At 29.8% G+C, this 27,747-nt stretch overlaps 1 protein-coding gene across 8 annotated transcripts in view; it reads left to right on the plus strand.

The window, feature by feature from the left end:
* The window catches only part of zormin, a 517,259-nt gene that overhangs the window by 26,966 nt on the left and 462,546 nt on the right, over nt 1-27,747 (plus strand). The window lies entirely within an intron of this gene.

The following is a 27,747-nucleotide window of genomic DNA, read 5'->3' on the forward strand; positions in this document are numbered from 1 at the left end:
GTCCATGGTTCTGTGTAGCCCCCATATAAACCGATCCACCGATTTGATTTCATTAGCATATAGACTTTGCCACTTTTATCTGACGGTTGCCACTCGAACCAAAAATAATCTAAATTTGAAGAAAATTTTACCAAAAAACTACCCAAAAAAATATTATTTTACGGTGTTTGATCAAGTTAGTACTACAAAAAAGGCAGGAAAAATAGACTTTGATAGTATGACCTAAAACAAAAATTAAAATTTTTAAAGTTATTGATTTCATAGAAAATTTAGTCAAAAGTTTAAATTAAATTTGCTAAAATTTTGTTTTTACAGAAATTTTTGTGAAAACTTATTTCTACAGAAAATGTCAAAATTTTATTTCTGTAGAAAATTTTGTGAAAATTTTATTTCCATAGAAAAATTTGCCAAAATTTGATTTCTATAGAAAATTTTGTAAACATTTTATTTGTATAGAAAATTGTGTCAAAATTTTATTTCTATAGAAAATTTTGTCAAAATTTTATTTCCATAGAAAATTTTGCCAAAATTTTATTTCTATAGAAATTTTTGTAAACATTTTATTTGTATAGAAAATTTGGTAAAAATTTTATTTCCATAGAAAATTTTGCCACAATTTTATTTCTATAGAAATTTTTGTAAACATTTTATTTGTATAGAAAATTTGGTAAAAATTTTATATCCATTGAAAATTTTGTCAAAATTTTATTTCTATAGAAAATTTTGTCAAAATTTTATTCCCATAGAAAAATTTGCCAAAATTTTATTTCTATAGAAATTTTTGTAAACATTTTATTTATGTACAAAATTTTATCAACAGTATATAATTTGACAGAAAATTTTATTTCTATAGAAAATTTTGTCAAAATTTTATTTCTATAGAAAATTTTGTCAAAATTTTATTTCTATAGAAAATTTTGTCAAAATTTTATTTCCATAGAAAATTTTACCAAAATTTTAGTTCTATAGAAATTTTTGTAAACATTTTATTTGTATAGAAAATTTTGTCAAAAATTTATTTCTATCGAAAATGTTGTCAAAATTTTATTTCCATAGAAAATTTTGTCAAAATTTTATTTCTATAGAAAATTTTGTCAAAATTTTATTACCATAGAAAATTTTGTCAAAATTTTATTACCATAGAAAATTTTGTCAAAATTTTATTTCTATACAAAATTTTTCAACATTTCATTTATGTACAACATTTTATCAACAATTTATAATTTGACAGAAAATTTTATTTCTATAGAAAATTTTATCAACATTTTATTTCTATAGTAAATTTTGTCAAAAGCTTATTTCTATAGAAGATGCTGTCAAAATTTTATTTCTACAGAATTTTTTTATTTCAAAATTTTATTTCTATAGAAAATTTTGCCACAATTTTATTTCTATAGAAAATTTTGTCAAAATTTTATTTCCATAGAAAATTTTACCAAAATTTTATTTCTATAGAAATTTTTGTAAACATTTTATTTGTATAGAAAATTTTGTCAAAATTTTATTTCTATCGAAAATGTTGTCAAAATTTTATTTACATAGAAAATTTTGCCAAAATTTTATTTCCATAGAAAATTTTGTCAAAATTTTATTTCTATAGAAATTTTTGTAAACATTTAAGTTGTATTGAAAATTTGGTAAACATTTTATTTCCATAGAAAATGTTGTCAAAATTTTACTTCTATAGAAAATTTTGTCAAAATTTTATTCCCATAGAAATATTTGCCAAAATTTTATTTCTATAGAAATTTTTGTAAACATTTTATTTATGTACAAAATTTTATCAACAGTTTATAATTTGACAGAAAATTTTATTTCTATAGAAAATTTTGTCAAAATTTTATTTCTATAGAAAATTTTCTCAAAATTTTATTTCCATAGAAAATTTTACCAAAATTTTATTTCTATAGAAATTTTTGTAAACATTTTATTTGTATAGAAAATTTGGTAAAAATTTTATTTCCATAGAAAATTTTGTCAAAATTTTATTTCTATAGAAAATTTTGTCAAAATTTTATTCCCATACACTGGTAGAAAAAGTTTCGTTAATACGATGAATTTCTACGTTGTATTAACGAAATTCTTCATTAAAAGTCAGCCAACGTAGCATTTCGTTAGAACAACGTAATTTTACGTTATATTTACGAAACCATTTATGGAATACATTTCGTAGTATTAACGAATAATTACGTTGCTATTACGTAGCCTTTTCGTTGTATTAACGAATATTATTCGTTGTATGAATGAAATGTATTCATTGTATGAATGCAGCTTATACGTTGTATGAACGAAAATAATTCATTGTATGAACCCAGTTTTTTCATTGTATGAATGAAAGGCGAACGTTGTATAAATGAACACAAACGTTATATTAATGAAACCCAACCAATTATTGCATATGAATGTAGTCATTGGTAGTGTATTATTTTTTGTTAAGATCTTTGAAATATGATTTATATACACTAGGAAATAATATTTATTGATAAATTAAGCAATTTAATAATCATATATTGTGACTTTCACTTAAGAATTTATGTATTTCTTAGACCAAATGATAATCGTATCGCCGTGTCCATTTATCCAATTTTTTTGCAATTGTTCCGCCTTCTTCATCTGAAAGTTCACTTCCCCCGGGGCATTTTCACTAAAGATTAAAAATGTATACTAAATTTCTTGCGAATATACAAAAAACACCAATTTAACTCACCCACCATCTATGTTTATTATTCACAACGAAACTGTAATGAGCCTGTGCACTCTTCAGCGAAAAGAACGTAAATGTTGTTAAGGTTTGCCCTTCAGACAAGTTTTCTGTTGAACTTTTTACCGTTTGTTTTTCAAGACGCACACGCAAACATGTGCTTATTGCCATGCTTACATGTGTATGTACAAATTACATAGACGCTACAGACGTATTAGAGAGAGAGAGAGAGAGTATGGAGAGACGTTTTAGATAGAGAGGCAGAAATACTCAAACTCCCATTCGTATTATTAATGAACATATTTCATTAATATGACGAAATATGACAATTTAAAATTTATTTTTTAACGATCCATATCATTATATTAACGATCGCTTTCGTTTTACAAATGAAATTTTCAATTCCAGTTTCGGAGTATATAAAACGACTATTTTAAAGGCTAAAAGTTTCCAAAAGCTACTCTCTATGTGCAAATGATTATAATAATTCCATCTTGGAAAAATATTTATTCTAATTCTTGAAAAAATTACAAAGTTAATATTCGTAATATTAACGAAACGTGTTTCATTAATATAACGAAAAACTAAAACACAAAATTGTCTTTTAACGATTGATTTCGTTGTATTAACGATCACTTTCGTTCTTATAACGAAACATTTCGTAATATTAACGAAAAATAATCAACGACGCCCGTTCGTTAATAGTACGAAACGTTTTTCTACCAGTGTAGAAAAATTTGCCAAAATTTTATTTCTATAGAAATTTTTGTAAACATTTTATTTATGTACAAAATTTTATCAACAGTTTATAATTTGACAGAAAATTTTATTTCTATAGAAAATTTTATCAACATTTTATTTCTATAGTAAATTTTGTCAAAGGCTTATTTCTATAGAAGATGCTGTCAAAATTTTATTTCTACAGAAATTTTTTATTTCAAAATTTTATTTCTATAGAAAATTTTGTCACAATTTTATTTCTATAGAAAATTTTGTTGAAATTTTACTTCCATATAAAATTTTGTCAAAATTTTATTTCCATAGAAAATTTTGCCAAAATTTTATTTCTATAGAAATTTTTGTAAACATTTTATTTGTATAGAAAATTTTGTCAAAATTTTATTTCTATCGAAAATGTTGTCAAAATTTTATTTCCATAGAAAATTTTGTCAAAATTTTATTTCTATCGAAAATGTTGTCAACATTTTATTTCCATAGAACATTTTGTCAAAATTTTATTTCTATACATAATTTTATCAACATTTCATTTATGTACAAAATTTTATCAACAGTTTATAATTTGACAGAAAATTTTATTTCTATAGAAAATTTTGGCAGAATTTTATTTCTATAGACAATTTTGTCAAAATTTTATTTCCATAGAAAATTTTGCCAAAATTTTATTTCCATAGAATTTTTTGTAAACATATTATTTGTATAGAAAATTTTGCAAAAATTTTATTTCTATAGAAAATTTTGGCGAAACTTTATTTCCATAAAAATTTTGTCAAAATTTTATTTCCATAGCAAATTTTGTCAAAATTTTATTTCTATAGAAATTTTTGTAAACATTTTATTTGTATAGAAAATTTTTTAAAAGTTTTATTTCTATAGAAAATTTTTTAGAAACTTTATTTTCATAGAAAATTTTGTCAAAATTTAATTTCTATAGAAAATTTTATCAAAATTTTATTCCCATAGAAAATTTTGTCAACATGTTATTTCTATACAAATTTTTATCAAAATTTTATTTCTATACAAAATTTTATCAACATTTTATAATTTGACAGAAAATTTTATTTCTATAGAAAATTTCATCAACATTTTATTTCTATAGTTAATTTTGTCAAAAGCTTATTTCTATAGAAGATGCTGTCAAAATTTTATTTCTATAAAAGATGTTGGTCACATTTTATTTCTATAAAAAATTATATCAACATTTTTTTTCTACAGAAATTTTTTATTTCAAAATTTTATTTCTATAGAAAATTTTGTCAAAATTTTACTTCTATCGGAAATTTTGTCAAAATTTTATTTCTATCGGAAATTTTGTCAAAATTTTAATTTCTATTGAAAATTTGGTCAAAATTTTATTTCATAGAAAAATTTTTTAACATTTTACTTATATATAGAAAATATTGTCAAAAAATTGTTTTCCTATCGAAAAATTCTAAAGACAAATTAAAGGTTTTAACATAATATTAGTGTTTTTTATAGCCGCCATATAAGCTGAATAAAACGACCCATTTCGATCACCCCCACTCAACAAAAAACATAACTTGTATCCAAAGATTTTGACCTTCCCTTAAGGATTTTGTTATTGATTCCGTGCCAAAGTTGCTGCTTCTTTAAAATAAAGACATTTGTTAGCGACCTATATGGCTTTAAATCTAGGACCAATAAAATTAAAATCAGGATACAGATCTCATTTATCAAATTGTCATTCTCTTTTTGCGGTTTATTAATAAAGGTACTCACGTACAAACAAATGCCAGTTTAAAAATCCAAATTATAACGGATGCTTCAAAGTAAAAAATGTTAATTCCAAAAAAAAAACTTTAAACCAAAGACGCTAAATCCTCAAAATAAGTCTTAGCCTATATTTAAGGACAATTTCTTTAAATCACAAATAGGTTTCTTTACTTTAAGGAAAATTAGGCTTAGATCAAAGACATGCGACTTTAACGGAGGGCTGTAAGTTCGGCCTGGCCGAAGCTTATGTACCCTCCACCATGGATTGCGTAGAAACTTCTTCTAAACACTGCCATCCACAATCGAATTACTCGGGTTGCGGTAACGCTTGCTGATGGCAAGGTGTCTTAAAACATCCTAACACCGTCTTCTAAATTGTTTGTAAGTTCATACGTGGTAATATATTAAATTAACAAAATTTTCTATAGAAATAAAATTTTAACAAAATTTTCCATAGAAATAAAATTTTGACAAAATTTTCTATAGATATAAAATTTTGAAAAAAATTTCTATAGAAATAAAGTTTTGACAAAATTTTCTATAGAAATGAAATTTTACAAAATTTTCTTGAGAAATAAAATTTTAACAAAATTTTCTATAGAAATGAAATTTTACAAAATTTTCTATAGAAATACAATTTTGAAAAAATTTTCTATAGAAATAAAGTTTTGAAAAATTTTTCTGTAGAAATGAAATTTTAAAAAAATTTTCTTTAGAAATAAAATTTTAACAAAATTTTTTATAGAAATAAAATTTTGAGAAAATTTTCTATAGAAATAAAATTTTGACAAAATTTTCTATAGAAATAAAATTTTAACAAAATTTTCTTTAGAAATAAAATTTTAACAATATTTTCTATAGAAATAAAATTTTGAGAAAATTTTCTATAGAAATAAAATTTTGACAAAATTTTCTATAGAAATAAAATTTTGATAGATTATTTTTGGCTGGAGTGGCAACCATGATTATGAACCGATATGGACCAATTTTGGTATGGTTGTTAGCGGCCATATACTAACACCATGTTCCAAATTTGAACCGGATCGGATGAATTTTGCTCCTCAAATCTGGGGATCGGTTTACATGGGGGCTATATATAATTATGGACCAATTCTGGCACGGTGGTTAGAGCCCATATACTAACACCATGTTCCAAATTTCAAGCGGTTCGGATGAAATTTGCTTCTCTTTGAGGCTCCGCAACCCAAATCTGTACCAAATTGCAGCCGGATCGGATGAAATATGCTTCTCTTAGAGACTCTGCAAGCCAAATCTGGGGGTCGGTTTATATGGGGGCTATACGTAAAAGTGATCCGATATGGCCCATTTGCAATACCATCCGACCTACATCAATAACAACCACTTGTGGCAAGCTTCAAGTCGATAGTTTGTTTCGTTCGGAAGTTAGCGTGATTTCAACAGACGGACGGACGGACATGCTTAGATCGACTCAGAATTTCACCACGACCCAGAATTTATATACTTTATGGGGTCTTAGAGCAATATTTCGATGTGTTACAAACGGAATGACAAAGTTAATATACCCCCATCCTATGGTGGAGGGTATAACAACAAACTCGGTCAAATCTTACTCCAGTTTCCCAGAAAACTCAACTGAGTGTCATATCTTAGCAAAATACACGGGAGGGCCCAATGTTGCCCACGAATCAAACAAACCCACGCTTACTCTTGACTTTTGTCTGGAACATTTAATCATTTTTCATGTGCCATATTAAGCGGCTTTGATATTGCTTTCTTCTTGATTGGGACGTTTTTGTTTTGTTTTGTTTTGATTTCAGCTTCCATAGGAGGCTTAAGTGTGTTTTTTTTTGTTTTCACTTCAACTGTTTGTTTGCGTCTCTTCAAAAAAAAAAACTGTTTCTGTTTTGCTTGTAGTCTTAATGCTTTGACTTGAGTTTAGACTCTGACATGGCTTTGACTCATTAATAAATGACTGTAAGAATATTAACCAAGTATAAACAGAATAAATCTCAGTGAGATGGAAAGTGTAAGTAATAACTGAATCTATGGACACTGAAAAAATATTGTCCAACGAATGAAGATTTTTTGTTCTTAAGATATGAATGCCGATACGAATGAATTCTGCTTCTTTGACAACTTTTCTTTGAAGATGTTTTGTCCTTAGAGCTAGGTAATTCGACTTTAAAATTGGTAGCTTTCCATAAACTATAAATTTTTTTGAATTGATTCCGACTGCGCTTTAACCTTGACTACACTGTTAGAAAACGCTTCGAAATATTTTCATAAATTCAATGAAATTTTTATTTTAACATTCCATACTAGTAATGAAAATATTCATTGTCCTAATGACGATATTTGACTAAATTTTAATGAAATTTTCATTAATATAATTTATCACTACTAAAGCAATCGATGGAGAGACAACATTTTTAGAACTGAGTTTAGTTGGAATGTGAAATTTTTTCTTCCACAAATTTAAAATTATATGGTACAGGCTTCAAAACAAAAATATATGTATATATGACTTCTCGAATAATATCAATTTTATGATCTAAAGAAAATTACATTTTTGAATAAAAATTTCGTTTTCTGCACTAAAACAAAAAAAAAAAATACTTGGATCCAAAGATTTTGACCTTCCCTTAAGGATTTTGGTATTGATTCCGAGCCAAAGATGCGGCTTCTTTAAAATAAAGACATTTTTTAGCGACCTATATGGACCAATAAAATTAAAATTAGGATACAGATCTCATTTATCAAATTTGCATTCTCTTTTCGCGGTTTATTAATAAAGGTACTCACGTACAAACAAATGCCAGTTTAAAATACCAAATTATAACGGATATTTCAAAGTAAACAAGTATATACGGCCGTAAGTTCGGCCAGGCCGAAGCTTATGTACCCTCCATCATGGATTGCGTAGAAACTTCTTCTAAACACTGCCATCCACAATCGAATTACTTAAGTTGCGGTAACGCTAGCCGATGGCAAGGTATCTTAAAACCTCCTAACACCATCTTCTAAATTGTATGTAAGTCCATACGTGGTATATATTAAATCAAAAAAGATCGATCCAATACGTATATAATTCAGTTTGACAAAGTAGACATAAAATTTTGACAAAATTTTTTACAGAAATAAAATTTTAACAAAATTTTCTAGAAATAAAATTTTCACAAAATTTTCTATAGAAATAAAAATTTTGACAAAATTTTCTATAGAAAGAAAATTTTGACAAAAATTTTGGCTCGAGTGGCAATCATGATTATGAACCGAATAAAATTTGAACAAAATTTTCTATAGAAATAAAATTTTAACAAAATTTTCTATAGAAATAAAATTTTGACAATGATGAAAATTTTATTATGAACCGAATAAAATTTTAACAAAATTTTCTCTAGAAATAAAATTTTGACAAAATTTTCTATAGAAATAAAATTTTGACAAAATTGTCTATAGAAATAAAATTTTGGTAGATTATTTTTTGCTCTAGTGGCAACCATTTTTATGAACAGATATGGACCAATTTTTGAGTGATTGGACCAATTTTGGTATGGTTGTTAGCGACCATATACTAACACCACGTTCCTAATTTGAACCAGATCGGATGAATTTTGCTCCTCCAAGAGGCTCCGGAGGTCAAATCTGGAGAACATTTTATATGGGGGCTATATATAATTATGGACCGATATGGACCAATTCTGCCACGGTTGTTAAAGATCATATACTAACACCATGTTCAAAATTACAACCGGATTGGATGAAATTTGCTTCTCTTGGAGACTTCGCAAGCCAAATCTGGGGATCGGTTTATATGGGGGCTATATATAATTATGAACCGATGTGGACCAATTTTTGCATGGTTGTTAGAGACCATATACCAATATCATGTACCAAATTTCAGGCGGATCGGATGAAATTTGCTTCTCTTTAAGGCTCCGCAACCCAAATCTGGGGATCGGTTTATATGGGCGCTATATATAATTATGGACCGATGTGGACCAATTTTTGCATGGTTGTTAGAGACCATATACCAATATCATGTACCAAATTTCAGGCGGATCGGATGAAATTTGCTTCTCTTTAAGGCTCCGCAACCCAAATCTGGGGATCGGTTTATATGGGGGCTATATATAATTAAGGACCGATATGGACCAATTTTTGCATGGTTGTTAGAGACCATATACCAACATCATGTACCAAATTTCAGCCGGATCGTATGAAATTTGCTTCTCTTTTAGGCTCCGCAAGCCAAATCTGGGGATCGGTTTATATGGGGGCTATATATAATTATGGACCGATGTGGACCAATTTTTGCATGGTTGTTAGAGACCATATACCAACACCATGTACCAAATTTCAGATGGATCGGATGAAATTTGCTTCTCTTTTAGGCTCCGCAAGCCAAATCTGGGGATCGGTTTATATGGGAGCTATATATAATTATGGACCGATGTGGACCAATTTTTGCATGGTTTTTAGAGACCATATACCAACACCATGTACCAAATTTCAGCCGGATCGGATGAAATATGCTTCTGTTAGAGGCTCCACAAGCCAAATCTGAGGGTCCCTTTATATGGGGGCTATACGTAAAAGTGGACCGATATGGCCCATTTTCAATACCATCCGACCTACATCAATAGCAACTACTTGTGCCAAGTTTCAAGTCGATAGCTTGTTTCGTTCGGTAGTTAGCGTGATTTCAACAGACGGACGGACGGACGGACGGACGGACATGCTTAGATCGACTCAGAATTTCACCACGACCCAGAATATATATACTTTATGGGGTCTTAGACCAATATTTCGATGTGTTACAAACGGAATGACAAAGTTAATATACCCCCATCCTATGATGGAGGGTATAAAAATGTTTATTTAATTCCAAAAAACAACTTTAAACCAAAGACGCTAAATCCTCAAAATAAGTCTTAGCATATATTTGAAGCGTTTTTATCTTAAATCTTAAGTTTCAATATTTTAGTTAATTTAAGGACAATTTCTTTAAATCAAAAATGTGTTTCTTTACTTAAAGAAAATTAGCCTTGGTTCAAAGACATGCAACTTTAACGGGGGGACGTAAATTTACAAAATTTCTGACCTAAATTTAATGAAAACAAGTATATACAGCAGTAAATTCGGCCGGGCCGAATTTTAAACACCCACAACCATGAATCAAGTATAATAGTTTACTATGAAAACTCTTCGTCGTAGTGGGTTACTTGATAATATATAGAATTGTAGGGGGTTTGATGACAAATCTTCTCCCAAACGAGCCAGCTCCCGAAGACAAACTTTAAAGATTCTACACTGAAAAAAATATTGTCGTGAGGTCAAAGATTTCATGTCTTTAAAATACGAATACAAATTTTGCTTAGCATAGAAGACGCATTTCTCTAAAATAAAGTTATTTTCCTTGTCCAAAAGTCGATAAACTTTTCAATGAAGTCGTATTGTCCTTATAATAAGGTGATTTGACTTACAAATGGGTATCTTAACATGAAAGAAAAAATTTATAGGCTAAGGTCAACTTGACTTTAATAATTCAGAAAAAATCTTTAAATTTAATGAAATTGTCTTTAAATTTGTTGTCTTTTTGCATCTTGACTACAAAGCAAAAAATCGTTCAAATATAGGACATGTTTTTCAAAACTTTATTTTAAAGAAGTTTTTTACTTCAAACATAGCATACTTTCTACTGGAAGTCGAGTCCTAATTTGGAAAATAAAGTTGCCGTTAACTCGTTTTTAAAGGACTTTGATAGCATATGAAGAAAAAAAGCTGAGAAAGCGAAAAATTAAAATTTGCTTCCTAGAAGCAAGTACACAAAACCTAAATTTAAAAGAGAATTGTGTCTTAAAAGTATCCTTACTTGTATTCTCCGCTTCTTTGGCTCGGAATCAATACCAAATTTTTTAAAGTAAAGACAAAATCTTTGGAACCGAGTATGCTTTTTTTTCAGTGTACCTATGAAGACCAGATAAGATTCTGGATTTATGAGAACCAATTTTGTTTGAGTTTTAGAGAAAATATAAACATATCGTGTATATGTTGAAATTACGCCTTGATTTAAAATCTTAAATCTGTAGATTTTTCCGCATTTATTTAAATACGATGAGTAAAACCTGGAACTTTTACTTTCAGTTTGAAGCAATTTTCATGAACGTAAACGTAATTTTAGACAAGCAAAGTTTTCTTTTGACACAAATTTTAGAGACAATCGTTGAATAAACGAAAACACTTTATAAGAAAAAGAAATTTTGTTTGTCTAAAATTTTATTATAGATTACTAATTTCCAGCAAATCGGATAAAAACTACGGATTCCCAAGAAATAAAACCAAAACATGGACCGATAGGCACCATGGACCGATAGGCACATGGACCGATAGGCACCATTTCCAGCAAATCGGATAAAAACTACGGATTCCCAAGAAATAAAACCAAAACATGGACCGATAGGCACCATATTTGTGATCTTAAAATACCTCCAGATTTTCAATTTCAAACAAATCGGCCAGAAAATATGGAATTAAAAATCGAGAGATCAGTCTATATGGGGGTTATACCAAAAAATGGACCGATATACCTCAATTTCGGCACTCTTATTTGTGGTCTAAAAATACCTCTAGATTTCGAATTTCAGACAAATCATGTAATAAATACAGTTTATTGTAGCTCAAGAATTTCAGGCAAAGCGGATGGTAAATATAGTTTCTAGAAGCCCAAGAAGCAAAATGGGAGATCGGTCTATATGGGGGCTATATCAAAAAATGGACCGATGGGCACCATTTTCGGCACACCTTTTTATGGTCCCAAAAGAACTCTAGATTTCCAATTTCAGGCAAATCGGATGGTAAATATAGTTTCTAGAAGCCCTAAAAGTAAAATCGGGATATCGGTCTATATAGGGGCTATACCAAAACATGGACCTATGAGCACCGTTTTTGGCACACCTTTTTACGGTCCTCAAATACCTCTATATTTCCAATTTCAGGCAAATTGGATAAAAACTACGGTTTTTATAGGCCAAAGACTCCAAATCGGGAGGTTGGTTTATATGGGGGCTATATCAAAACATGGACCGATGCGGACCATTGTCGACACACCTCTTTATGGTCCCAAAATACCTTTAGATTTTCAATATCATACAAATCGGATAGAAAATATTGTTTCTAGACGCATAAGAAGCAAAATCGGGAGAGCGGTCTATATGGGGGCTATACCAAAACATGGACCGATATGGACCATTTTCGAGACACCTCTTTATAGTCCCACAATACCTATAGATTTCCAATTTCAGGCAAATCGGATGGTAAATATAGTTTCTAGACGCCCAAGAAGCAAAATCGGGAGATCGGTATATATGGGGGCTATATCAAAACATGGACCGATACGAACGATTTTCGACACACCTCCTTATGGTCCGAAAATACCTCTAGATTTCTAATTTCAGGCAAATCTGATAAAAACTACGGTTTTTATAGGCCCAAGACCCCAAATCGGGAGGTCGGTTTATATGGGGACTATATCAAAACTTGGACCGATATAGCCCATCTTCGAACTTGACCTGCCTGCAAACAAAAAACTAATCTGTGCCAAATTTCGGGACCATAGCGCCATTATTGAAGGCTGTAGCGTGATTACAACAGACAGACGGACAGACGGACATGCTTATATCGTCTTAGAATTTCTCCCTGATCAAGAATATATATACTTTATATAGTCGGAAATCGATATTTCGATGTGTTACAAACGGAATGACAAACTTATTATACCCCCGTCACCATTTAATGTTGGTGGGTATAAAAATTGTTGAAGCATACATTATAAACTTTATTTTAATAAAAATTTCATTATTTTACGGAAATTTTTCCTTAATATTTTGTAAATTTCGCATCCTAAAATTTTAGGTTGTGTAATCTTTTATATCACGTGAATATTTTTTGCAGTGTAAAGACTCAATGAATAAAATCGGCTCCTTACCAGAAAATTTCTCGTAAAACTGATACAAATAACTACAAATAACTTATTTTTATTACAAAAAATATTTGGTTTTAGTTGATTTTTTTATAATTATTAGGAATTTTCCTCCATGCCCATAAAATTCTCCGTATTTCTAGTGTGATCTAAAATCAATGGCAGGACAAATAAGCCAACGGGAAATGGATTTATTCCAAAACCGGTACAGTCCCTGGTGTGCATGGATCAGTCCTAGTTCTGGCCAAAACGTATGGAAGTGACCGCATTGAAAAAAAAGCATGCCAGGTTCCAAAGATTTTGTCTTTACTTTAAAAATGTTGTTATTGATTCCGAGCCAAAGAAGCGGAGAATACAAGTAAGGATACTTTTAAGACACAATTTTCTTTTAAATTTAGGTTTTGTGTTCTTGCTTCTAGGAAGCAAATTTTAATTTTTCGTTTTTTCATCTTGTTTTCTTCATATGCTATCAAAGTCCTTTAAAAACGAGTTAACGACAACTTTATTTTCCAAATTCAGACTCGACTTCCATTAGAAATTATGCTATGTTTCAAGTAAACAACGTTTTTAAAATAAAGTATTGAAAAACAGGTCCTATTTTTGAACGATTTCTTTCTTTGTAGTCAAGATGAAAAAAGACAACAAATTTAAATACAATTTCATTAATTTTAAAGAATTCTGAATTTCTTCTGAATTTTTAAAGTCAAGTTGACCTTACCAAAAAAATTTTTTTTTCTTTCATGTTATGATACACATTTGTAAGTCAAATTCACTTTTTATAAGGACAATACGACTTCATTGAAAAGGTTTTCGACTTTTGGACAAAGAAAAAAACTTTATATTAGAGAAATGCGTCTTTTGTGCTAAGCAAAATTTGCTTAGCATGAGGACATGAAATCTTTGGTCTCACGACAATATTTTCAAATTCAAATTGAAAAGAGAATTTTTCATTTCATTTATTTGATTTGGATTTTCAGTGTCTTAAAAGTGCCCTTACTTCAATTCTCCGCTTCTTTGGCTTGGAATCAATAGCAAAATAATGATTTGGGCCGAGTCTAATTTAATTAAAATTTGTCATAACTTATAAATTTATAATTAAAATGGATTCGATAAATTTATGTTTCGATAAATCTCAGCATGCATATATTTCGATAATTGTATACTTCTAGTTTTTATATAGCCGCTTATACATCTACTAAATGACATCATGATCATAGAATTTAATCTCTAAATAATAACAAAATTTATTTGTTTTCTTATTATCTGTTTTATTGAGATATGTAACAAATTAAGAAGGTCTTGAACACGCCCATCTAAAGCAAAAGAATACAGCTTCAACCAAGTTTAATCCTAATGTCAGTTTTTGTTTCAGCACTAATTTGTTTTGGCAATTTAAACAAATAAAATATTGTCAGAGTGCTCTGGAGTCAAATATTGCTAGAGTGATTTAAAGTCAAGTCATTAAGGAAATAAAAAAACTTGTTTTAAATTTAACTTTTCATTGCTTGTATGGCCACTTTTTAGCTGAGAGTTTGAAATCGTTTACATTTGTGGCCGTCTTTCCGCAATGTTAAATAAAAATCCAAATTTTGTATTCTAGCCTTCTTAGGTTCAAGGTCATTGCTAACAACGAACATTTAAAGCAGTGGCTAAACGAATGCTCCAATAAATCAGTCACACATGGGCACACACATGCTCACTCGATGTTATGCTATATGAAACATGCTTGTGCCTTAAGTCTTTTGTTTTTGTGCTCATTCGTTTAAAGAAGTTAACTTAATTAGGCAAATCCACTCTATATTAAGAGACTAAAATGTTAATACTCATGTGCATGTTATGATAATAACGGGAGGGAGAGTGAGAGAGAGCGAGTGAAACAGTTAATATTGTTTGTTACTTGGCCACAGTAACTTCTTATGCCAACTGTTACGCTCTTTCGTTTGTTTCTCTTCGTCGAGAAATGATAACACACATACTAACTAATATGTTGCAGTGTGTGTGCATATGATAACTATAATTTCTTGCGGCTGATATTATCTTCTCCCCCAAAAATGTGTTTACGAAGTTTTTGCCACTAAAAGGGAATGTTCTCTGTGTTGACAACCAAAACACTATAGTCCGAAATTGAGATATGAAATTAACTGGATTTTTGCTTCACATGAACACAGTATGTGGTCTACTATTATGCACCTGTCTTTATACTTTAAAGGATGGGTATCTTGTCTCTGCCAGTAAACATCTTGTATTGTAATTTTGATTTGGAAAAAAAGAAAGTTTTTTCGTATACATTGTATTAAAGGTTCTTATCAACTTTCACAATTAAATGAGTTTGGAAGAACATATTCGCAAAAGTAGTCCATTATCTTTGATACTTCACAAAAAGAAAGAAAAAAAAAACATCACGAAAGAAAATGTAGATTTAGTTTATAACATTTTTATCTGATATACAAGGTGGCTGATATGTAATGCAACAAATTAAAGTGCAACATTTTTTGGGTTTGTTTTTATTTTATTGTTCTAAAGCGAAACATGTCGGAAATGCCATAAATGTTTAGAATCAGTTTAGATTTGATACGTATTATGATCTTCAAAGGACCGACAAAGCCATTACATGTATCACGAAAATGGGTCTGCGGTATTTTGGGCCATTCCCGGCCAACCTTTCTCCAACTTACTTTCCAAACCGCTTCAGACGCAAAAGACCATCAGATTGAGCACTCACGGTTGCCACAGTTGGTAGAACTCCGACTATACTATTTGTATTTATACTACAATTTCCGTAATATTTATATATATATTTTTCTTGGAATACAAAGACAGCCTTTTATTTTCGAAATGCTTCGTGAGGATGCTTTTGAATAATCATAATATTTAATCAATATCTTCATTTTTGTTTTCGTGTATCAAAGTCCATTGTAATATCACACGGTAACAGATTTCTGTTTTAGAAGTACAGTGAAACCTCTCAAGCTTGGACACTCTGAAAAGCGGACACCTATCAAAAGCGGATAAGTTTCGTGAGACGTTTGCATTATTATCATATTAAAATTAACCTACCATAAGTGGGCACATCCATAATGTGGACAAAATTAAGGCGACCATGTGTGTTCAATTTTGAGAGATTTCACTGTACTTTCATAGTCCAATATAAAATCATCAACTTTAGAAACTTCGAAACACTCACAATTCTAAGGATATTTATTGGTCTGCTACAAGCCGAAATGTTTGTCTGCATTCAAAAAAATATTTACGTGGCATTAAAAATTAGGCAACCTAAATTTTCATATGTGCAATTTACACAATATTAAGGATACATTTCATTAAAATTATATTTTAATTAAAAAAAATTATAATCTTGGCTTCAAAATTTTTTATTAAATTTAGGACACAAAATGTGAAAATGTGTGTCTCTTCGTTAAAGTCGTATGCTTTAGAACTAAGGCCAGTTTTCCTTAAAGTAAAGAAACACATTTTTGATTAAAATAAATCTTTAATAATTTAACTGAAATATTGAATCTTTAGATTTAAGATGAAAACGCTTCAAATATAGGCTAATATGTTGCATCTTTGGTTACATTTTTTTTTGGAATTAAGAGAACTTCTATTTACTTTGAGATATCCGTTACAATTTGGATTTTTTAACTGGCATTTTTGATTTTCCGTGAACAGCTTTATTAATATATATGGAAAACATTATGAAAATTAGATAAATGAGATCTGTATCCCAATTTTAATTTTATTGATCGTAGGTTTAAAGCCAGATAGGTCACTAAAAATTTCTTTATTTTAAAGAAGCTGCTTCAATAAAATTTTTGGACATTTTCCCGATAATATTCAGCATTTATTTTTACCTTATGGTCGATAAATGGGAGCGGGGAACGACCCATCTGCCGTTTCTGTGGCTCAAACCATTCACAGAAAAAAGAATTCACGAAAAATTTTTCAATTAAAATCTTAATTGAGTTTTAAAAAATATTCAATTAAAAATTTAATTGAATCCAAAAATATGGATCCAAAAAATGGGCAAATTTTCAAAAAAAATATCAGGTTTTACTGTGGCCATTTCCTGCTGGAAAAGTACAAACCATTGAAAACAATTTTTTTTCTCTTCAGAAGAATAGAAGAAAATCGACCGAAAAATTACAAAGTTATAAGCAATTGAGTAAACAAATCCGATGTCAAATCATGCAACTCACCCACACAAAAATGCCACTCGGCCACACAAAAATGCATTTTTGTGTAGGTGAGTTGCTCATATTTGTATTATTTGACAATGGTTTGTACTATTCCGGCGGAAAAGGGTCACTGTAAAACAGGATTTTTTTTTTAAAATTTGCCCTTTTTGCATCGACTTAACTTATCACAGATCCAATTATACACGATTATTCGTCATCAATACCAACAGCAATATAATCGGACATTTCTAACTCGAGATATAATTTGTTTAGTGAAAAAAGAGCGAAAAACTAAAAATAACGGAATATCTCAAAAACTGTTCCATAAAAAAATCTTCAAACTTTTTTTCAAATTCAGCAGATCAAAATACATAAGCAAAGTCACCTCTCAACACATATACATTTTCAGTGTAAACTAGTGTTACTAGATGTAAAATCTTGCACTAGTTTTTCACACTCCAAACAATAAATGGAACAGCTTACCACAATGAATTTTTATTTTGAACCAACATTTTTCCATAATTGGACCAAAATTCGTACTAGCGGACCATTTTGCCAACTTAAATTAATATTATTTAACAGTAAAAATTTTTCCAAAATTTTACTTCAATAGAAAACTTTTTGAAATTTTTATTTCTATTCAACATTTTTATTTCTATTTAAAATTTTTATTTCTATAGCAAATTTGGTCAAAATGTTATTACTATAGAAAATTTTGTCAAAATTTTATTTTTATAGAAAATTTTTGCAAAATTTTATTTTTTTTAAACAATTTTTGCAAAATTTTATTTTTATAGAAAATGTTTGCAAAATTTTATTTTTATAGAAAATGTTTGCAAAACTTTATTTTTATAGAAAATTTTTGCAAAATTTTATTTCTATTAGAAAATTTTGTCAAAATTTTATTTTATTACCACAATGAATGTTTATTTTGAACCAACATTTTTCCTCAATTGGACCAAAATTCGTACTAGCGGACCATTTTTCCAACTTAAATTAATATTATTTAACAGTAAAAATTTTTCCAAAATTATATTTCTATGGAAAATTTTTTAAAATTTTTATTTCTATTCAAAATTTTTATTTCTATTCAATATTTTTATGTCTATTCAAAATTTTTATTTCTATAGCAAATTTGGTTATTTCTATAGAAAATGTTGTCAAAATTTTATTCTTATAAAAAATTTTTGCCAAATTTTATTTTTATACAAAATTTTTGAAAAATTTTATTTCTATAGAAAATTTTGTCAAAATTTTATTTTTATAGAAAATTTTTGCAAAATTTTATTTCTATAGGAAATTTTTGCAAAATTTTATTTTTATAGAAAATTTTTGCAAAATTTTATTTTTATAGAAAATGTTTGCAAAATTTTATTTCTGTAGAAAATTTTGTCAAAATTGTATTTTATAGAAAATTTTGTCAAAATTGTATTTCTATAGAAAATTTTGTCAAAATTGTATTTCTATTAGAAAATATTGTCAAAATTTTATTTCTATTAGAAAATATTGTCAAAATTTTATTTTGTTACCACAATGAATTTTTATTTTGAACCAACATTTTTTCTCAATTGGACCAAAATTCGTACTAGCGGACCATTTTTCCAACTTAAATTAATATTATTTAACAGTACAAATTTTTCCAAAATTTTACTTCAATAGAAATTTTTTTTTCAAATTTTTATTTCTATTCAACATTTTTATTTCTATTCAAAATTTTTATTTCTATTCAAAACTGTTATTTCTATAGAAAATTTTGTCAAAATTTTATTTCTATAGCAAATTTGGTCAAAATTTTATTTCTATAGAAAATTTTGTCAAAATTTTATTTTTATAGAAAATTTTTGCCAAATTTTATTTTTATTGAAAATTTTTGCAAAATTTTATTTCTATAGAAAATTTTGTCAAAATTTTATTTTTATAGAAAATGTTTGCAAAATTTTATTTTTATAGAAACTGTTTGCAAAATTTTATTTTTATAGAAAATTTTTGCAAAATTTTATTTCTATAGAAAATTTTGTCAAAATTTTATTTCTATAGAAAATTTTTGCAAAATTTTATTTCTATAGAAAATTTTTGCAAAATTTTATTTCTATTAGAAAATTTTGTGAAAATTTATATATTTAGAAAAATTTGTCAAAATCCGACCATCGGACCAAATTTAAAAATATTTAATAATTTTTTTGAACCAATTTTGGTCCGATCGGACCAAAATGGCAACCCTGAAATGGAAATAAATAATATACATTCAAATGATTCGTAAAATGAAGTTTAGTCAAATACTCGCAACCCTGCCTACACTCAAAAAAAAATTTACTTTGATCCAAAGATTTTGACCTTACTTTAAGGATTTTGGTGTTGATTCCGAGCCAAAGAATGGACTTTTCTTAAAATAAAGACATTTTTTAGGGACCTCCCTGGTTTTATATCTAGGATCGATGAAAGTAAAATTGGATACAGATATCATTCATCGAATTTTTATTCTCTGTTTGCGATATATTAATAAAGGTATTCATGTACAAACAAATTCCAGTTTCAAAATCCAAATTATGTCAAGTATTTCAAAGTAAAAACTGTTTTCTTAATGCTAACAAAAATCAACTTTAAACCAAAGATACAAACCCTTAAAATAAGTCTTAGCCTATATTTGAAGCATTTTTATCTTAAATTTAAAAATTCAATATGTCACTTGAGTTAAAGACGATTTCTTTAAATTAAAAATGTTTCTCTTTATTTTAAGGAATATTTGCCTTACTTCAAAGATCTACAACTTCAACAGAGGGACGCAAAATTTCAAGAATTGTGTCGTAAATTTAATAAAAAAAAGTTTTGAAGCAAGGATTATAAACTTTCTTTTAATTAAAATTTCATTATTTTAAAGAATTTTGTCCTTAGCATTGCGTAAATTTCGAGTCCTAAAATTTAAGTTGCATAATCTTCCATATTAGGTCAATATTTTTATACCCTGCGCCACACTGTGGAACAGGGTATAATAAGTTAGTGCATATGTTTGTAACACCCAGAAGGAGACGAGATAGACACATGGTGTCTTTGGCAATAATGCTCAGGGTGGGTCCCTGAGTCGATATAACCATGTCCGTCTGTCTGTGAACACATTTTTGTGATCAAAGTCTAGGTCGCAATTTAAGTCAAATCGCCTTCAAATTTGGCACATGTTCCTAATTTGGGTCAGAATAGAACTCTATTGATTTTGGAAGAAATCGGTTCAGATATAGATATAGCTCCCATATATATCTTTCGCCCGATATGCACTAATATGGACCCAGCAGCCAGAGTTTTATACCGATTTGCTTGGAATTTTGCACAAGGAGTACAATTGGTGGTATAGTCATGTGTGCCAAATTTGATTGAAATCGGTTCAGATTTAGATATAGCTCCCATATATATGTTTTTCTGATTTCGACAAAAATGGTCAAAATACCAACATTTTCCTTGTTAAATCGCCACTGCTTAGTCGAAAAGTTGTAAAAATGACTCCAATTTTCCTAAACTTCTAATACATATATATCGAGCGATAAATCATAAATAAACTTTTGTGAAGTTTCCTTAAAATTGCTTCAGATTTAAATATTTCCCATATTTATACCCTGCGCCACACTGTGGAACAGGGTATTATAAGTTAGTGCATATGTTTGTAACACCCAGAAGGAGACGAGATAGACACATGGTGTCTTTGGCAATAATGCTCAGGGTGGGTCTCTGAGTCGATATAACCATGTCCGTCTGTCCGTCCGTCCGTCTGTCTGTGAACACATTTTTGTGATCAAAGTCTAGGTCGCAATTTAAGTCCAATCGCCTTCAAATTTTGCACATGTTTCTAATTTGGGTCAGAATAGAACCCTATTGATTTTGGAAGAAATCGGTTCAGATTTAGATATAGCTCCCATACATATCTTTCGCCCGATATGCACTAATATGGACTCAGCAGCCAGAGTTTTATACCGATTTGCTTGAAATTTTGTACAAACGTAACACTTAGTCGTATAGTCAAGTGTGCAAAATTTGATTGAAATCTGTTCAGATTTAGATATAGCTCCCATATATATCTTTCGCCCGATATGGACTAATACGGTCCTAGAAGCCAGAGTTTTGTCCCAATTTGTTTGAAATTTTGCACTAGAAGTACAATTAGTAGTGCAGTTAAGTGTGCAAAATTTGATTGAAATCGGTTCAGATTTAGAGATAGCTCCCATATATATCTTTCGCCCGATTTGGACTAATGTGGTTCTAATAGCCAGAGATTTGGCCCAATTTGGTTGAAATTTTGCACAGGGAGTAGATTTAGCATTGTAGCTATGCGTGCCAAATTTGATTGAAATCGGTTCAGATTTATATATAGCTCCCATATATAGCTTTCGCCCGATTTACACTCATATGACCACAGAGGCCAATTTTTAACCTCGATTTAGTTGAAATTTTGCACAGGGAGTAGAATTAGCATTGTAGCTATGCGTGCCAAATTTGGTTGAAATCGGTTCAGATTTAGATATAGCTCCCATATATATGTTTTTCTGATTTCGACCAAAATGGTCAAAATACCAACATTTTCCTTGTAAAATCGCCACTGCTTAGTCGAAAAGTTGTAAAAATGACTCTAATTTTCCTAAACTTCTAACACATATATATCGAGCGATAAATCATAAATAAACTTTTGCGAAGTTTCCTTAAAATTGCTTCAGATTTAAATGTTTCCCATATTTTTTTACTAACATTGTGTTCCACCCTAGTGCATTAGCCAACTTAAATTTTGATTAGATTTTGTAGAAGTCTATCAAATTCTGTCCAGATCGAATGATATTTAAATATATGTATTTGGCACAAACCTTTATATATAGCCCCCAACACATTTGACGGATGTGATATGGTATCGAAAATTTAGATCTACAAAGTGGTGCAGGGTATAATATAGTCGGCCCCGCCCGACTTTAGACTTTCCTTACTTGTTTTCATTGTAAATTCAGGCTTTCATTATTTACCTCATAGTGCTTCGAAAATATTCAAATTCATATAAAAAAAAAAAAAAACAAAATATCGTACAAAGAAATATTTTATTTATTTAAAAGAGATTAGCGAAATATTGACTAAACACAATAAAATATTTCGCAACATAAGTAAACAGACAATTGGTTAATTTCCTATGTGCAAACATACAATTTAGGTGAACCAAAAAAAGAAACAAAATTCTATCTGGGATTTTAAATAAGGCGCCATTTTATGTGGAAATACTCTAGACGAGAATTCACAACATTCAATATTTATATAAAATAGTTCTGCTTTGGGTATTTTTATTTTTAGTTTCCCATAACAAAATTAGTTTTTATGTTCATAACAAATTAGTTGAAGGGAAAGGCATAATACCATAGCAAAAAAGAAATGGATCATTTCAATTACAAAACTGATTCATAAAATTTAAAATTGTTTAAAATTAATAAAAAATTGTTTAAATTTACGAATTTATTATCCGAAATTCCCAGGTGGCCTTTAGCATACAACATATTGATCATAACATGAGTATGTTTATATTTTTATGTTGATTTTCAAACATTAATGATTTGTATTACAGATCATTAATCATCTTCTATACATTATAATTGATCACATGTATGGTGGATAAAAAAAAATCAAATTTTATACGGTTTCTTTATGCATTTGAAAAATTGGTGCATTGGTCTGTCCGAAAGATGTATTGCATCACACTTCACCATTGTAGATCTTTCGAAAGCATTCAATTCAATTTCAAAACATCTTGAGTAGTAAAAATCTCATTACAAGTCATTCAATGGAGGTTTATTTAAATTTCAATAAAATGAACAATGACGCAAGGCTGAATACCTGCTCGTATAATGGAATTTAAAATGTTTGCATATTTTTTTTTTTTTCGTTGTTTAGAATATTGTTGGTTTCGGTATTAATTTTGAAAATGCTTTTTGATTTCTATTTAATTTATTTTTAAGTATTAAATATTAATTTATTTAATATCTATACGTTTTTATATGTAAAATGTTCAGTTTTAGCAATTAACAAAAATTAAAACCAAACTAGTCTTATTTATTTAAAATATTGGAATAAATCTTTTTATACCCTGCGCCACACTGTGGAACAGGGTATTATAAGTTAGTGCATATGTTTGCAACACCCAGAAGGAGACGAGATAGACACATGGTGTCTTTGGCAATAATGCTCGGGATGGTTCCCTGAGTCGATATAACCAATAACCGTCTGTCCGTCCGTCCGTCCGTCTGTCTGTGAACACATTTTTGTGATCAAAGTCTAGGTCGCAGTTTAAGTCCAATCGACTTCAAATTTGGCACATCTTCCTGTTTTGGGTCAGAATAGAACCCTATTGATTTTGGAAGAAATCGGTTCAGATTTAGATATAGCTCCCATATCTATCTTTCGCCCGATATGCACTTATATGGATCCAGAAGCCAGAGTTTTATCCCGATTTGCTTGAAATTTTGCACGAGGAGTACAATTGGTAGTATAGCCGAGTGTTGATTGAAATCGGTTCAGATTTAGATATAGCTCCCATATATATCTTTCGCCCGATATGCACTTATATGGATCCAGAAGCCAGAGTTTTATCCCGATTTGCTTGAAATTTTGCAGGAAGAGTACAATTGATAGTATAGTCAAGTGTGCAAAATTTGATTGAAATCGGTTCAGATTTAGATATAGCTCCAATATATAGCTTTCGGCCGATTTACACTCATATGACCACAGAGACCATTTTTTTGGTCCGATTTAGTTGAAGTTTTGCACAGGAAGTAGAATTAGCATTGTTGCTATGCGTGCAAAATTTGATTGAAATCGGTTCAGATTTAGATATAGCTCCCATATATATCTTTTGCCCGATATGGACTTATATGGTCCCAGAAGCCAGAGTTTGGGCCCAATTTGGTTGAAATTTTGCACATGGATTACAATTGGTAGTGTAGTCAAGTGTGCTAAATTTTATTGAAATCGGTTCAGATTTAAATATAGCTCCCATATATATCTTTCGCCCCATATTGACTAATATGGTCCTAGAAGCCAGAGTTTTGGCCCAATTTGGTTGAAATTTTGCACTATAAATACAATTAGTAGTGTAGTCATGTGTGCCAAATTTTGTTGAAATTGGTTCAGATATAGATATATCTCCCATATATAGCTTTCGCCCGATTTACACTCATATGACCACAGAGGCCAATTTTTAACTCCGATTTAGTTGAAATTTTGCACAGGGAGTAAAATTAGCATTGTTGCTATGCGTGCCAAATTTGGTTGAAATCGGTTCAGATTTAGATATAGCTCCCATATACATGTTTTTCTGATTTCGACAAAAATGGTCAAAATACCAACATTTGCCTTGTAAAATCGCCACTGCTTAGTCGAAAAGTTGTAAAAATTACTCTAATTTTCCTAAACTTCTAGTACATATATATCGAGCGATAAATCATAAATAAACTTTTGCGAAGTTTTCTTAAAATTGCTTCAGATTTAAATGTTTCCCATATTTTTTATACCCTGCGCCACACTGTGGAACAGGGTATTATAAGTTAGTGCATATGTTTGTAACACCCAGAAGGAGACGAGATAGACACATGGTGTGTTTGGCAATAATGCTCGGGGTGGTTCCCTGAGTCGATATAACCATGTCCGTCTGGCCGTCCGTCCGTCCGTCCGTCCGTCCGTCTGTCTGTGAACACATTTTTGTGATCAAAGTCTAGGTCGCAGTTTAAGTCCAATCGACTTCAAATTTGGCACATGTTCCTGTTTTGGGTCAGAATAGAACCCTATTGATTTTGGAAGAAATCGGTTCAGATTTAGATATAGCTCCCATATATATCTTTCGCCCGATATGCACTTATATGGATCCAGAAGCCAGAGTTTTATCCCGATTTGCTTGAAATTTTGCACGAGGAGTACAATTGGTAGTATAGCCGAGTGTGCAAAATTTGATTGAAATCGGTTCAGATTTAGATATAGCTCCCATATATATCTTTCGCCCGATATGCACTTATATGGATCCAGAATCCAGAGTTTTATCCCGATTTGCTTGAAATTTTGCAGGAAGAGTACAATTGGTAGTATAGTCAAGTGTGCAAAATTTGATTGAAATCGGTTCAGATTTAGATATAGCTCCCATATATATCTTTTGCCCGATATGGACTTATATGGTCCCAGAAGCCAGAGTTTGGGCCCAATTTGGTTGAAATTTTGCACATGGATTACAATTGATAGTGTAGTCAAGTGTGCTAAATTTTATTGAAATCGGTTCAGATTTAAATATAGCTCCCATATATATCTTTCGCCCGATATTGACTAATATGGTCCTAGAAGCCAGAGTTTTGGCCCAATTTGGTTGAAATTTTGCACTATAAATACAATTAATAGTGTAGTCATGTGTGCCAAATTTGGTTGAAATCGGTTCAGATTTAGATATAGCTCCCATATATATCTTTCGCCCGATTTACACTCATATAACCACAGAGGCCAATTTTTAACTCCGATTTAGTTGAAATTTTGCACAGGGAGTAGAATTAGCATTGTTGCTATGCGTGCCAAATTTGGTTGAAATCGGTTCAGATTTAGATATAGCTGCCATATATATGTGTTTTCTGATTTCGACAAAAATGGTCAAAATACCAACATTTTCCTTGTAAAATCGCCACTGCTTAGTCGAAAAGTTGTAAAAATTACTCTAATTTCCTAAAATTCTAATACATATATATCGAGCTATAAATCATAAATAAACTTTTGCGAAGTTTCCTTAAAATTGCTTCAGATTTAAATGTTTCCCATATTTATACCCTGCGCCACACTGTGGAACAGGGTACTAACATTGTGTTCCACCCTAGTGCATTAGCCGACTTAAATTTTGAGCCTATAGATTTTATAGAAGTCTAACAAATTCTGTCCAGATCGAGTGATATTTAAATGTATGTATTTGGGACAAACCTTTATATATAGCCCCCACACATTTGAGGGATGTGATATGTTATGGTATCGAAAATTTAGATCTACAAAGTGGTGCAGGGTATAATATAGTCGGCCCCGCCCGACTTTAGACTTTCCTTACTTGTTTTTACTAACATTGTGTTCCACCCTAGTGCATTAACCGACTTAAATTTTGAGTCTATAGATTTTGTAGAAGTCTATCAAATTCTGTCCAGATCGAGTGATATTTAAATGTATGTATTTGGGACAAACCTTTATATATAGCCCCCAACACATTTGAGGGATGTGATATGTTATGGTATCGAAAATTTAGATCTACAAAGTGGTGCAGGGTATAATATAGTCGGCCCCGCCCGACTTTAGACTTTCCTTGTTTTTTTTTTTTTGCATTGTATTTAAAAACACAGAAATGCTTAGTACTGCATCTTCAGATTCACAAAAATTAATTGACGTCCAATGTAATTGTTGGCAATCAATTGTGAATTTTCTTTTTTTTTCAATAAAAATGAAAAGTATTACAAGTTTAAATGAATTATTAATACGTGTGTTTTTTTTTTTTTTTTTGCAAAAAGTCTTTGCCATTTTTTATTTTGACCATTTGCAATAGATTTGTTTCTCTTTAATCCGTTTATGTTGTAGCGCTTTTGTCCCCTGAATTCATAACTACTTTGGTGAAAATATCGCTGCCCATTATGCTGTCATTTTGTAAAATCTATTACAAGGTTAAAGAAAATACGATTGTTGGTTCATTCACTCAAACATTGATGACTTTAGCTTTTAATAATATTGTGTTTTTATTTATTCTAAATATATAAGCGTAGACATTTTCGTTTTATGATTTTCGTGATCTTTTCTTAACCTAGTTTTTTAAATCTGAGAGCCAAAAAATACAATTTATGATTAACATACGAATATGTTGTAGATTTCGCTAATTTATTGGCATGCTCATTGAATCACTTGAGTATGTTATTGGAATACTTTACGGGTTTTTATGGCTTTACATGATTCGAATGTCCCCTAATAAATTTTTTTGCAATTTGTGTTTTTTAAATATTTTTATATATCAAGTTAAAGATTAAAATTATCCACAGTTTTATATTAAAACAAGTAGATACGGCCGTAAGTTCGGCCAGGCCGAAGCTTATGTATCCTCCACCATGGATTGCGTAGAAACTTCTTCTAAAATTTGACAAAATTTTCTATAGAAATAAAATGTTGACAAAATTTTCTATAGAAATAAAATTTTGACAAAATTTTCTATAGAAACAAAATTTTGGTAGATTATGTTTGGCTCGAGTGGCAACCATGATTAAGAATTTTTGTGTGATTGGGGGTCGGCTATATATGCCCAGCAAAAAAAGCGTCGCCAAGAAAGTAATGAAAATGTTCTTTTTGGATCCGGAAGTGGTGCAAAATTGACGCAGAAGCGATGAATTTAACACGGGCTTGTCATAGGACGGAAGTCCTCCATTTCAACA

This window comes from Haematobia irritans, chromosome 4 (assembly GCF_050003625.1).
Source record: "Haematobia irritans isolate KBUSLIRL chromosome 4, ASM5000362v1, whole genome shotgun sequence".
Taxonomy (NCBI): domain Eukaryota; kingdom Metazoa; phylum Arthropoda; class Insecta; order Diptera; family Muscidae; genus Haematobia; species Haematobia irritans.